Below are 15,438 nucleotides of genomic sequence, written 5' to 3' on the forward strand. Positions count from 1 at the left end.
TGGGAATTTCATCGCGAGTTGTTAATAGAGTTCAGCGTTTTTGAGGCATTTAGTGAAATAAGTGGTCCACTGTGTCAAAAAACCGGTGTCTGGCGTCCGTAAGAGAAACAGCTCCTCCAAAACAATTCCATAGCACGCAACTCTCTGCATCCATAGCTGGTGTAAACGCAGCCTTTGCGAGGACTCCGGGCTAGGGACACGGGGCTGGTGAATAGTGACGTCCATGTGGACCGGGGCACGGGTGTGCAGACGCGATCAATGAATACTCCGGCGATAACTTCAGGAGGCGAAATTGGATGTTGCTGCATACCTGGGATGAGGATGATTCGGAAACCTCCCATAATATTAATATAGCATCTTTATTAGTAAAGTATCAATGTTAATAAGCATCTATTCTTTATGAATAATAATGTAAGAGTTTACGGCAATGGAGAAAATGAGCTGCGTAGTTTGCTCGCTGGGCTTCGTTGTTCTGCTCTATACAACTCCTGTTTTTATATTTATAGTTTTTATATCTATAGTGAAATTATCATTGTTATGTTGCAGATTAGTTTTCTGGGTTCTAATTATCGGTTTCTTTTCCTTAGCCTAGCTGGGTTATATTAGCTTACGGGCGAGCGTAGTGCCAGTTGCGGCATTCTGTCGCGGAATACAGGTGGACGTCGCTTTGGTGGGGAGCTTATTGCACCCCTTAACTGCATTGTAGACACATCCATTTTTCTTTTATGCGGGCTATATTTATTAACGCTGGGTGCCACTGTAAGTTGTACACTTGAAGCAGGTCAGAAGAAGAGTGCCTGGGTGAGTCACGTTGTTCGAGGAATCAAAAGTGATCTTCCGAAAGCAACTGGCGCTGTGTTTTTAGCGCGAAGCACGAGAGCAGACCGTACGGCCGTTCGGCGTGTACTGCAAACAGTGCACCCACTGCACTCGCCAACGTTGTCGGATGTGAAGGAAATTGGCATTTCTTGCTCAAAACTTAATTTTACGGAACTGAATTCGCGGACAATGATCGCTTTTAAAGGGACACTGAAGTGATTAGGAAACAATGCGGGTTCACTACCGCAAATTGTAGCCAAGAGTGAATAGGCCATGTTTCGACCACTCTGAGTGCGTTTACGCCAATTAATGTCGTAAAAAAATCAATTCGAAAATGCTGCTCTCGTCTCTGCATCCTCGCCCATTTTCTCTGTCATTTTCGTATGACGTCAGCTGGAGATAACTTGGCGATTTGGCTTGACTGTGCTACTACACGGCTCTCCGCCCTTCCGACAGAGTCAGCCGACCCAGCGTTTATTCTGCCGGCCGCCGAGGAGTCGTCGCAATTCGCTCGCTCAGTTGAAACTAAGCCACCACACGTTTGTGATTGGAAGAATGTGCCTTTCTTTGCTTTGTTATAGTTTGTACACTGTATCCATCTTGAAGTCCATGTCGCTCCACACAAGCGCTGCACAAGCGCACATGCGCCGCTTCGTTGACTGGTACGCATGTAGGAAACTATAAGGCCACTTGAAGGCGGGAGAAGAGCCAGCGCATTCAATATAGGTACTAAGGGAATAAAATCAACTGAAGCTTTTACCACACAGCGTAAAACTAGGGAGCAGGAAGCTCTTTTGTGGGCTGGGTGAACAAGCACAGCGGTCAGCACCACGCCTACGTATCTGCGCGCGAACGCTTTTCCGTCTAACAAATGCGATTGCTAGATGTGAGATATTGTGGAAATTTGGGGGACACTTACTGCACGAGCGCTATACAACAAATAGTTACCTAAGCTGCTTGAAATGCTAAAACTAAATAAACGTATAAACTGGTTATACATTATATACCATATATGACCAACGCTGGCAGCGCTTGTCCGTCGCCGAGTGGCGTGGAGCACTAGGTATGGTATTTTGCAAGTCACAAGTTCGAATCCCCGAGGGTATCTTTTCGAATCTTTTTTTTTTGTAAGTTGACTTTTTCGTTTTCGGCCGATGTTTTCTATACTGAGTTCACCATTTCTAGGCCGTAACGTTCACTGCTCCTCGAACTAGTTCACAGAACGCGCGCAGGCTGAGTCTGACCCGCTAGCGAGTTATTGTTGCGGTGCTGTTGCCACAAGCACCGACTACTATGCAGGAAGAGGGCACAGGCCACAATCAGCAGACGCTTGGCCGCTTGTGAACACACTTTTTACGGTACAGGCATGAGTGATGCTATCTCCAAATATGGGGGAAAAGCGCATGGCATTTGAGCGTACGCGGGTACGCGGAGGGCGTTCATCCCCTGCGTAGGCCTGGGCTAGTGATTGCTACAATTCGAAACCGTCCTGGGAGGCTCATCTTAGGCATTTTACAGCCGACAACATGGCAGAAGCGCGGTACGACGAATACTGAGATATCGAGAATGCCAATTCAACGATGCAGTCGCATATCAAGCTTGTTGTTTTACAGAACCGAAACCGAATCTTGTTTGAATGCTAATCTTGGATATCATCCAATCAGGCTGCAGCTCCTCCCATTGTCGCAGCCTTTAGGTGGTGCGGCCGCCACAGACCCCGCATAATAGTTTTTCTTGTTTCGCGCTTTACAAAATAATTACCGACTTCTCAACCGGATAAGCGACGAAAAGTGTGTTAATTTGAGCCAGTCTACGGAATGAAAGCAAAAACGGGAACTCGAAAATTCAATTCAGTGTCCCTTTTACCGATTTGAACTCGACAACCTGAACCTTAGCTATACATTATTCAATTAAACTTTTACCGAACAGAAATAGGTGGATTGCAGATGATTGACAGAGAAAAACTAGAGTAAATTTGACCCACCTTCTCTATCTGTGTAGCCGTGAACGAGCAACGCCCTTAAGGCCTGTATAGATTGAGCGAACGTTTACGACGAAGTTCGCGTGGCATGAAATCCTCCGCCCAAGACGCAGAAAGTTCTTTAACTTTAAACCACGCAAGTTCAAGAATTATTGGCAAGGAAAGGAATAGTAAAGGGCAAGTAAAGGAATAGTAAGGTGAGCATTGACACATAATGAACACAGAGATTAGTGCAGCAGTTTTCGCGTGGCGCAATATGTGTGAGTGGGACACGACACCACGATTAACATTCGGTCACTAGAACGCACATCTGACACAAGGTAGGTAACTAACCTGCGCAAACAAAGACGGCGTCATGACCCCGCTCGGTCCGGTGGCGAGCCCCGAGTGGGTCCAGGAGGGAGGCTGCTTAAATAGCCGTAGAGTGTGTCCCGCGCAGGAAGTAGCTTTCCGTGGCCAGGCGGAAAGCAGGGAGAGGGCTAGAAGTGGCGGACTTGAGGGGGAGTCGTTTTCATTGTCTGGATCTGCGGCGGGCAGGTAGAAGTTGTCCACATAATTTTCGGCTAGCGTTGAACCGGGGCAGGGGTATGGAGGCGCCTCCGAGAAACGTAGCCGAGGCGACTGACATTAGCAGTAGAGCCTGCGCAAACAAAGACGGCGCCATGACCATGCTCGTTCCGGTGGCGTGCCTCCTCCATCTGCTTCCTCCACCTGCGGCGTATTGGCGCGAACGGCTACCAGTCGCTACTTCCATGTTAAACCTCACGCAGTCGTACGGCTGGTCTTAAGCAACGCTTCCGATAGAGTTACTTCTGCTTCGGACAGCGGATGCCGCCATTTCCACTTGATGTGCTGTTATTTCTATACTCTGAATGAAGCGCAAAGCAATGCGGTCGCTGTAATGCCAACTTCGGCATGATATTCGAACCTATTCATTACTTCAGCGACACGCATTGTGATCCTAGAAAACCACCACAATCCACATTCACGGCCGCCCATGCGCTAACGGACAAGCCATTTAACAACCACTTCGAATCGACAGTGCTGCGGCGGGCTCTCTCATGGAAGCGAAAAGCCCACGAAATTGCGGCTTTCACCGTATGAGCTGTAGAAGCCCCTTGCCAGCCTCCATCAAAGGAACACCGGCAGGAGTTGAGTTGCAACTATCCTGTAATTACATAACTAGTATATGTACGAATATTTCTCCAGCTTTTTGAGGGTAATAAAAAGTACTTTTCGGCGAGAAAAAGGCGTTTAAAATTTCGTTGCCCTCGCGCCATTTCTCCCGCCAATTCACGGACGTCCGCTGGGACGACGTAATGGCTGTCAGAAGTGGCTACATTTGGCGTATCTACAGCATGGCTAATCTGTACAAGCAGCATGTTAGCAAAAAAATGATGCACGGCGCCAAATGCGCGAAACTATGCCTTGAACGCTAGCGTACAATGAAACTATATTAGAGACCAGCCTAAAGCCATCACAGTTGTGGGCGCGGGGGCCGGAATAGCCCATATTCTGTTCTCTCTTCTGACATGCCACGGAAAAACTAAGATAGTAAAGTAATGGGTTACAATGAAATGAGCGCCGTGACTCCTCCAATATTACTTCCACTCATTCAGTTCCTTGTACCTTTTATCATGCACTCCCTTCTGTCAATCGTTACTTTTGTTTTAGGGGCGAAACACCTTAAGACCTCGCTTTGTCCGTGGCCTGTCCCTCAGCGTCCGTGTACACAGTGTTGCGCATACGCTAGGAGCATTGGATTGAATTGGATTGTATTTGATTGGATTTGAATTGGAGTTAAAAGAATTGGATATGATTGGATTGGAATGTATCATATTGGATCAGATTGGATTGTGATTGTATATACTGTACACACGCGTTGTCACTCATTTACATGCGCCAGTGGGCAATGCCACGGGTGATTTACGGTAATAACGATTCCTAGTGATTCGCCCATTCGGATTTTTAAATGCAGGGCATTTCTTTAACTCACGATGTCACCTGGCGTTGTCGGCGTTGGCGTGCCTCGGCGTCCGCAACAGCCGTTCCAGGTGCGCCCTCTCCCCCACTCCTCCTCGCGTGCTCTCCGCTGCGCCTCGCGTGTTCTCTGCGTGCTCGGATCGCGTTCAGCAACAGGTGGGGCGCGTATGCGTCTTAGTTTGGCGCGGGAGCAACAACAGTTGTGGCGTGATCGTGACGTAGTCGTGGCGCGGTCGTGGCGTGATGGGGCGGTTCTCGGCGTTCGCTCTCGCTGTCAATTTCTTTCGAACCAGATAAACAGACGCTTGGCCAAAGATATGGCGGCGCACACTTGGTTGCCTGCATGTATTCCGCGCCATTGAATACCGAGGATAGGGCATGCCTCGGAGCGTTCACTCCTAGTTGTACAAGGAATTCAAAGCAGCGGTTAACTCTCTTCAATTTGGTGCCGCCGAATTCCTTTTAAATGCAGAGCATTTGTATAACTCACGATGTCACCCGTGCGTCGGCGTCCGCAGCAGCCAGCCTCCCCCTACACTATAAAATGCTCTGCATTTGACCGTGCCCCTCGCGAGGGAGAGTTTTTTTCTCTACAGCGATATTGCGCCTATTAAATCCCCCATAAAATAATGATCGTTTCACGTGCACTCCTTCTTCTAAAAAGCGCTGCCTCTCCTTACTTCGTCTCCGTTCTTTCTCTCCTTCCTCCTCTCTCGACAACCGGAAAACATAGTTAAACAAAATATTTAAGGAACTGAATTGACGATCCCATTCTGACGGCACATCAGATGATTAACCAATGTCTTCTCGCTGCCAGTACACAGATTCTCTCACAGTTGGAACATTCGCCGGAACTGCCTTCCACAAAAACTCATGCGCCGTTAATTCGGCAAAAAAACGGCGTTTTCGAGCAAGCTAAATCGCCATTCGCCAGGACGTGTCATGCGGCCTGTTACCGACGGGAACGGGACCCCCCAACCGGGCTCCGTCGCTGCTGTCATGCGTGTGGTAGCGTTGTGGTGAGCGGCCAGCAAAGGTTGCTGGCCGCTCACCTTGCGGGTTGCTGGTTGCACAAAGCCTTTGTGATGGCGACAAGAAGAAGAAGGCAAACTTAACTGGTTTACTGCATAGCGAAAGATTCGCGGAAGCAATACAGGAACAATACCCTTCAGGGAAAGGTTACAGCGTGACTCGGCCGTGCGAGAGCATGGATTCGCTGCTCCAAAATTAATTCTGCGCACAGAGGTACCACGTATTAATGCCCAAAGCGGAACGGTGAAACTACAGTGAACGAGAATACTTGGGCAGTGGAAAAAGCGGCCGGCCCCGAGCATGGCCTCCGGGATCGGTTGCCGGCGGCGCGCCGCCGGTAGCCGATCGCGGAGGCCACGCCCCGAGTGAGGCACTTAGTGTCAACCTCGCGCGGTGGCGCTCGCGTGCCCCGCCCGACCGCTTTCTCGCCTCGGGAAGCGGCGGGTAGGCGTGTGCCGGGGCAGTCTCCGAGGAAGCTAGAGCCCTTTTTTCGTGTAAGAATGCTATTCATGTACCAGGATTTTTACTGGAAATGTAGCTAGGTCGTGTATTTACTGCTTGCTCATTTTTTGATCACATCTGGCCAAACCAGAAGACCGTGCAGGCCGTGCTTTAGCAATCGGAGCTAGCGTGCGGATTCTTTTTCTTCGTTCTTTGATTATTTTTCGGTCGTGTTGTGTCAAGTGAGGAATTAGCGACGTGCCAGCGTACGTCAATGTTTCTGCCTTTTTTCTTCATATGTTTTACTGATTTTTCTATAAACGTTCTGCATACTGAGCCAACAGCGCCGTGCGTACGCAAACGTTTACGTTGTCTTTTTCCAAATTTTACACACGCAGCACACATGACAGATGTCTTAAAAATTCAGTCAAGTTAACGGAAAGCGCGATTCGCGGCCGCAATTCTCAGAAAAGCACCAAGCCACACGGCGCGATCATTTTAAAACTGCAGATTTTTTGCACACTGAACAACTATACACATAAAATAGTTACACATTATTGACACCTAATTATTTACCTCCACATCACGAATAATTAAAACAAAGAACCAAGAACATTTAAAAAAGTGTGGTTCCTGCTATAGGCTCCTCTTGAAATTTGGCACACCAAGATCATGTGCGGCGGCTAGCTGGTTTCGATTTCCTAAAAGGATCATGTGCAGCGACTCAACAGCGGGGAGACAATGTCTATGTGTCATCTGTTATCGCTTTACGTACTGTAAATAATTACCACCCCAAGTCTCCGCCCACCCACGCGCGGAGCCCTTAACTGTAGCATACTACAGGAACGCGAAGGGAGAAGCAGAACCTAAACGACATGTAATAGTCGAAATGCAAGTGCGAAAGAAAAGCTCTGTGCGCCTGAAGCAAGGACAGCTACGGAGAAGGATAATCTGTACCACAAAAAATCGTCAACTTGCCGGAGCGTGCGAGCAACGCCGAACGAGGCCTGGTAATGCGCTCAAATGCAGCGCGTGGGAGAAAACACACAAAGCAATAGACAACGGAAGCAAAACTATAACGCAACTTGCAGCGTGCGTTGTGCAATGTATTCGTGGGGCAGCACTTCTATTTTAGTGTAAATCCATTACTGGCGTGGCAAATACGTGTTACAAAAGCTTTGCGAATGCTAGTAATATAGAAAGATTCTTATGGTAAAACTGCAGCTATGCCGTGCGCATGTACTGTTTATTTTTTCAACCCATTTGGCCAACCAAGCACACCGCGTGAGTCGTGCTTTAGTGATCGAGGCTAGCGTGTGGATACCTTATTTGCTAACGTTTCTGTCGTGTTGTGTCAGCCTAGGAAACATCGTGGTGCGTTAGGCAGGCCGACTTACGCACGTTTCCGGTTTTTTTTAATTTGATCCTCGGTAGAACACTGCACAGGCCACAATTCCTAGGCCCGGCCCGAGCCCGACAAAATTTTTAAATGTAAGCTCGAGCCTCGCCCCTACACGACAAAATTTAGTAAAAGAAACATGACAACGGACTGTTATGGAATATTGCCGCGAACCATGCACGGGCATGCTTATTTATTGTTTGTTTTTACTGCCGGGCCACGCCCGGCTGTGTTATCTGCGTTCCCAGCAAAGCGCGTCTTCCATTCTTTATTTTTATGCCGCACGGCGGGCTATCACATTCAGATAAGCAAACTGTTTCGCCCTAGCGTCGCTAGCCCAGAATAATCGTCTGTGATCTACAATGTTCTGGATGTGAGTCGACGGTTCCAGAAACACTCGCGCCGAAAGATAAAAAGCCTGCAGAACTGTGACGCTCGCCGACGCAAGTCACTTTGTTGACCGCTGCTTCGCCGCCTCTGTATTCTTTTGAGTTGTTAGGGGAGCACAAGTTCGCTCCAATAAACTTGTTCCTCCTTCGTTGAAGAATGTACGTTGATGTTGAACATAAGACTTGGGATGAAGTGCTCCCGTATGTCACGTTTGCGTACAACACGGCTATCCAGGAGACGACGCAGCTGACGCCGTTCGAGCTTGTCTACGGACGACGGCCAACTACGATGCTCGACGCCATGCTTCCGCACGTAGAAGACGACGCCCTCAACACCGACGTCCAAAGATACCTTCAACGTACGGAGGAGGCCCGTCAGCTGGCTCGAGTTCGTACAACTCGCCAGAAGCTCGTGGATGCCGGGCGCTACAACCTCCGACGCCGAGACGCCGAGTACCACCCAGGGGACCGTGTTTGGGTTTGGACTCCCATCCGACGACGCGGACTCAGTGAGAAGCTTCTGCGACGATATTTCGGACCCTAACAAATTCTACGACGTGTCGGCCAACTTACCTACGAGGTGATCCCCGATGTTGATTCCGGAACATCACGACGACGCACGCGGTCCGACTTCGTCAGCGTGGTTTGCTTGAAACCTTACTATGCAAGATGACGGACTTTTGTTGTTGTTGTTGTTTGTTCGGACTGTCTTTTATTTTAGCATCGGGTCGATGCACTCTTAGAGGGGGGGTAATGCCGCGAACCATGCATGGGCTTGCTTTTTTATTGTTTGTTTTTACTGCCGGGCCACGCCCGGCTGTGTTATCTGCGTTCCAAGCAAAGCGCGTCTTCCGTTCTTTATTTTTATGCCGCACGGGCTATCACATTCAGATAAGCAAACTGTATCACCCTAGCGTCGCTAGACCAGAATAATCGTCTGTGATCTACAACGTTCTGGATGTGAGTCGACGGTTCCAGGAACACTCGCGCCGAAACATAAAAAGCCTGCAGGAAAGACGCCTCGGCATTCGATTGTCCGACGCTCGCCGACGCAAGTCACTTTGTTGACCGCTGCTTCGCCGCCTCTGTATTCTTTTGAGTTGTTAATAGAGCACATGTTCGCTCCAATAAACTTGTTCCTCCTTCAAAACAACTGCTTCGTCCTTGGCTTCGTGACAATAGAGAGTTTTAGCTGACCGTTTTTGACGCTCCGCTATGCTCCCGACGTGCCGCTCAGCCCAACCGGAGCGCCAGCAGACGAAAGGCTTTTAGCTAAGCGATAACCGTATCTCCCTCGACGGGGAATGATTCGCGTGAATGGTCGTTTCGGCGGCGCCTGAAAACCGAAACTTCATCCTAAAGGAAACAAGAATTTGTACTTGGTCGTCTAAACAAAGCAAAATACCGTGTTTTTTGGCCTCATTTAACTTTTTTTTGTATAATGTAGACGCTGACATGGTATAATTATTCTAAATATCAATAAACAAGCCGATAAACTTTGGAATAGCCAAGCCAAGGCTCTCTTTCTCGGCGCTGCATAGAAGCAGCCCCGCTCTTCGGTCGACGTTTTTCGCTTCCGTTCTAAAGATCTTTGAGGTGTGTGGCACCACTGCATATTCGGAAGCGCTTTCGCGGCTTCGTCGGTCGTGTTTCAACTGAAGAAGCGAAGTTCGCCGTAGCGAACTCGCATCGCGGGGGCAGCCATGTTGTTATTCCGCACGGTATACCGTGAGCTGCCGCGACGGTCCGCTAAAAGGCCCCTGTTAGCGGAGCGGGGCCCCGCTCCGGTATCGCCGGTAGCGCGCTAGCGTGCCACGCATGCGCAATGGTGCTCCCGCTTGCTATCGGAGCGGAGCGGAACGTCAGAAACGGTCAGCTAAAACTCTCTAATATCAACCCGCGGTCGGCAGACTATGAACATCAGTCCGAAAAACAATGATGTTTTCAACCTGAAAACGCGACCAGAAAGCGAGTATATTGGACTGAAAATTTTTAATCTTGGACCGAGCTTTGTAAATACATATCCGGTCATATATATAGAGAATTTCTGAGAATATCGGCGAAATATTTTTTCAGCGGAGCTGCAGTGAATTCGCAGTTCGACTTTTTTTTCATTTAAGCTAATTTAATAAGTAAACTTTTTGGTATCAACAATCACGAATTTGCGGCGCACGACTGCCGGGCTTCAGACACTCCGTGCATCCGCCTGGGCCAGCACCGGCAAAAGAAAATTTCTTGAATGCGTGCCAACTGGCCCGGGCCCTTGCAGTGCACTAATCCACACAACGTACGCGATCTGTTTTTAATAACCTCCCTCAAGGCATCAGAAAAAATCAACATTCACACCGTAATTATCAGAAAAACACCATACGGCACACTTTGTAGTGCGATTATTTTACAACTGTACAGTTCATCGGTACGCTGGCCATTTATTACCATAAAACAATCACCATATATTAAGTGCAATGCACTTCTTAAACGACCCTGAACCTGCGTCCACCGGCGATGTCCGCGCACGTGGAGATGGGCGCGCGCAGCCTGGCCGCTGACATGACACATACCCACGTGGGGGATTGGCCAGGAATCTCCTCGTCTTCCTTGGCAACGGGGGGAGATGGGCGCGCGCTGACTGGCCGCTGACATGGCACATACCCACGTGGGGGATTGGCCAGGAATCTCCTCGTCTTCCTTGGCAACGGGGGGAGATGGGCGCGCGCTGCCTGGCCGCTGACATGGCACATACCCACGTGGGGGATTGGCCAGGAATCTCCTCGTCTTCCTTGGCAACGGGGGGAGATGGGCGCGCGCTGCCTGGCCGCTGACATGGCACATACCCACGTGGGGGATTGGCCAGGAATCTCCTCGTCTTCCTTGGCAACGGGGGGAGATGGGCGCGCGCTGCCTGGCCGCTGACATGGCACATACCCACGTGGGGGATTGGCCAGGAATCTCCTCGTCTTCCTTGGCAACGGGGGGAGATGGGCGCGCGCTGCCTGGCCGCTGACATGGCACATACCCACGTGGGGGATTGGCCAGGAATCGGGCGTGAGAAGGGCTAATGCACCTGCTTAAAGGAGTACTGACACGAAATTTCAAAGCTGAGATCCGCTCTAGCAATCAAGTACAACGACAACACAAATAGGTGTCTGTGAATAAATGCATCTTTCTTTCTTTGTAGTTGTGTGTGTGTGTGTGTGATCTCTCTTTCGCGAACATTACCGAACCGCGCAAATTCAACTCCTGCATTCGCACTTTCACATTCTTCCCCTCGGGGAAATGCGGGGAATTTTTACAAATGCACAAGTTCATAAAAAGTGCTGCCCACGTCTTGCGGACGTAAGATATTATGAAACAGTTAGAAATTCGACAAATAAAAGCAGGCTAAAACTAATCACAAATATAAAATCTTTGTAGCAATCACATAAATTTGGGTACAGTCCAACAACACGCCATTGCCCTATCTTTTCAAACTGCATGGGCCATGGCCCTTCGGAAATGAGAAACCGGCGCAAGCATATGCCCTCTCCAAAGTAGAAAGAAAAGAAAGAACCAAAAACATTTGAAGATCAGCGTAGTGCCGGGTAGTCTGCTCTTGCAATTACACACACGAAAATATCATGTGCAGCGGCTTAAGAAACATCAAAACCGAGCGTGAATCCCTCAACAGCAGAATAGCGGCAACGCGCACCACTTCGGGAACTCTCGGGCGGGGCACACCAGCACCACGCGCGGCTTCAAGGGCGCTATGGGGAGAAGGCGCCGCTTTTTCCACTACCCAAGTTTTCTAGTTCACTATAGGTGAAAGCATTTCTTGCTCGGGGCTATGTCCAGCGTCCCTCCGTTGTCCGCACCTCTCCCCCTACAGTATAAAAAAAGAAATAGTCAGCGGTGCCCGGCTTCGATCCCACGACTCCCTGACCACAACGGGAGGTACGCGGAGCGCTTCCCACTGCGCTGCAAAACCGAGACAGGAGGAAGTGCTATGAATCCGCCTTATCTCCTTGACTCATTCAAACTACATCAACAAGCTACTGATACAACGAAGGCACTCGAAGCTGAACGTCAACGGAAACGACGAACTAAAAACTTTAGAGGAGGATTAGCGTCTCTTGCTCGGGGGGATGTCCCCCGTCCGTGCCCCGTCCGCAGCGCCTCTGATGATGATAGTGGCAGGATGCCCCCAGGACTGGCCATCCGAAGAATCCATCACGAGATAGCTTCGCGTTCAACCACCGTCATCATCTTCCCGTAGGGGAACCACTGAAGAATAAGTAGAAGAAGACAAAGCTGCGAAGACGACGGCCTGTACGTTGCTCTCAGCCGATGCACCAACGTCAACAACCTTTACATCAACACTGACGGAGACTACCGATTCTACCGATAGTGCGCGCGCTGCTCCTTCTTTCCTCCTCTCCACGCAGCTACGCGATAAGCGCGCATGCGCGTCTCCTCTCTCATCTCCTCCTCTCAACTCCATCTGCTCTATATTTTAAACCCAGTCCGCGCGCCGCTTACTCAGTTGCTGCTTAGGTTGAGACACGCTGCGCCGTCCGGTGAGCTGAATGGTCGCCAAAAATTCTGTTTTGCATCACAACATAGTTCCTTTCGGGGAGATGGTGTAATTTTTTTTGCCTTATTTTCCCCACTTTGTTTTCTGTTCTTTTTGGGGTGTCGGGGAGGTATCGGTTGCTTTGTAATCAAGCACATTGCCGGGTAGTAAAAGAAGCTCTAAAAACTACACATTTTTGTTTTTGCGGATATTTCTTTTTTACCTTTGTTTCTGGGGATTATTAGGCCGAAAATAACCGCGCTATATAACTGGCCCCGTCGCCATAAGCCTGTAATTATGACAACTATGTTAATATCATATGCAAAATTCGTAAAACAACATGAATGCTGCCTCTGAATGCATTTCTGTGAGCGCATGCTAAACGAGCAAAGTGCAAAGCTCAAAATTATTTTAAAATACTCCAGCTGGTGTTCCCATTCTAAAGTTAAAATCTACAACCAACTTGTTCCCGTCAGAAACTAGAGGTAGTCGCGAGAGTAATCGTTATTTCGAAGTGTTGAATGATGCCAAGCCAGCATTTAGCGTTCTGAAAAAGTGCACTTTGACACCGCACTGCACCACAGTTATGCGTAAAAGGAGAGCATTGAAGATGCTGATTCCGAACGGAGCTGGAAAGAAATGGCCCATCCATGCGAACTTCCCCTTCCGCACCGCGTCGATATGTCTCCCCTGTTTTTCATACGGATTCATTTTCAGCAGGTGACAGAAATTACTTCGCATGTCACTCCCAGTATTCACCTCATGGCATGTTCAAAGCCAATGTCTGGAACCTCGGCGCCTATGGCATGCAAGCACGGAGCATCACGGCCAAGCAATATGGCTTTCGTCAGGAAAGAATTTTCCCTTCAAGCGAACAGCGCCGTTTCCAGAGCTTCCATGGTCGTGCCCTGAAAACGATTTTCAAGGTTGGGCGCTGCAGCTGGGCAAGGCTACGAAAAGCGCGGCCAAAGGCCAGGAAATAAGTTACACCATATCGGAACCCGAAATCTCCCACGGGTGGGCACTTCTGAGAAATGTCTCAAAATCAAACCCACACATCAATCGACAGTATTGAGCTTGCGTTCTGCCTGATGCGAATTCTCCGTAAGGGTTGAAATTGTAAGACTCTCCTAACGGCTCCGTTAGGTAGTTTCAATAGAGCGTATAATTACCAACAACCCGGTTCTATCGAGAAAGCGTCGCCAAAAGGGGTACAGGTTCTTCCGCACGGCGGTACGCACGGGGCAGCGGATGGCACCGGTGGCTGGGTGCATCGATTCACGCGTCCGCCGTAGACGGCGAAGGCACGTATACGCTGGTGTCGCGCTAAAATTATCGTCGCAACGCGGTTTCCTGGCAAATCATCTCATAACTGTACCTTTTGCGTCCCTTTCATAGTGGCGTACTTTCGGTTAAGCGGTGAGCCTTTGATTCAAATACCGTAACTGTTCTTACAAACGCATTTTAAAGACCTAAAACCGTATCAGAGTATCTATTATGTGTTTATTTTACCGTATTTTGAAAAAGTGAACGCGATGATTTTTTTTTGTTACGACGTTGAAAGTTTTCACCGCAATGGGAGGAACCTCCAACGATGGCGGCTGCAGTCAGCTGTTTCCTTGTGACTAGTAAAGTGTAAACAATGCTGCGGCTACTCAGGTTTTCGCGGTTGGACTCCGTTTTGAGGTGTCGCTGACAATGCCCTTGCATCAAGATAACCGCCCAGTTACGTATTTTAGCAACGACGCACTTGTGGCATGCCCACGCGGGCTTTTCCAGCCACCTGGAATGGTGCTTTACGTTGTTGGCATTTTCGTGGTGCTCTACGAGTGAAAAAGTGTGTAAGAGGGAAGATTTTCGTTTTTTAATGACGTACCTGTTGCGCGAGAAGTCTATGGAGATTAAGCTGGTATGTGTATGCGTAAAGTACTAATAAAAGGTTATAAATGTCCTGCGGAGTGCTTGTGCAATTTGGGAACAAAACCTTCAAAGGACCACTTGAAAAAAAAAGGCAAACAAACAATACTGCGCATGAAAAAAACGTCGGGCACATCAAAATGTGATTATCGGCGAGATTATCATGGAGAGCAATGGGCGCCTAATGATTTCTTGAAATAGTGATAGATCAACTGGTTGCACCAAGCTGACCACCGGCGAGCTTAAACAAAGTTAGTCTCGAACAAATAACGAACAAGGCCACTCCTGAAGGCTCGCTTGCGTTCGGATGACGCGCATCGTTCTCGTAAATTGCACTCGTGAAACAGGCATCTTTGGACAGCACTTCAGAGTCCATGACCTATGAGTGAGGAACTGGTTGAGTTTCAGAACTTCTTAATTATAGTGAGGCGTCGCAGCAAAAAAAAAACTGGACTGCCGATTGATAGGTTCCCTCCAAAGTGCAGAGTGCTGGTCGTGTTTATCACATACCCCCCTTCACTTCATTAGTTCTCTCATTACCTCCTCCACCGTGCGCCGACGATGTGCGTGCAGCGTCCTACAGATTCCATGTTGTTGCTGGATTCACATATCGGTGCCCAAAGAAAGTAGAAAAGAACTAAAATATAATTCCAGACCACTTTTATTCTTCACATGTTACTCCTCCAGTGCAGCGCTTTTTCATGTATGGTATCGGTGAATGCGCTCACCGCATGCCTTATATATATAGTCATCGCCTCATCGGCGAACACACGATGGCGTGCGCTAATTTGGCACCACCTCGTAGACGCTCCCGCCGCGGAGCATGTTTCGCGCGGCACCCCCGCCAATCCACTTTCCGCCTCACACTTTCGCCATTCTCCGCAGCCGCTTTCCTCCTCACTCTTTCTTCGGTGTCCTCCTCGTACTC

At 49.1% G+C, this 15,438-nt stretch overlaps 1 protein-coding gene across 3 annotated transcripts in view; it reads right to left on the reverse strand.

Moving 5' to 3' along the window:
- The window catches only part of LOC144138864 (spermatogenesis-associated protein 20), a 501,846-nt gene that overhangs the window by 161,796 nt on the left and 324,612 nt on the right, over positions 1 to 15,438 (reverse strand). The gene's annotated exons all lie outside the window — the stretch shown is intronic.

The sequence above is a fragment of the Haemaphysalis longicornis genome, unplaced genomic scaffold (assembly GCF_048455015.1).
Source record: "Haemaphysalis longicornis isolate Haplotype H1 unplaced genomic scaffold, Haemaphysalis longicornis Haplotype H1 scaffold_5, whole genome shotgun sequence".
NCBI classification, from domain to species: domain Eukaryota; kingdom Metazoa; phylum Arthropoda; class Arachnida; order Ixodida; family Ixodidae; genus Haemaphysalis; species Haemaphysalis longicornis.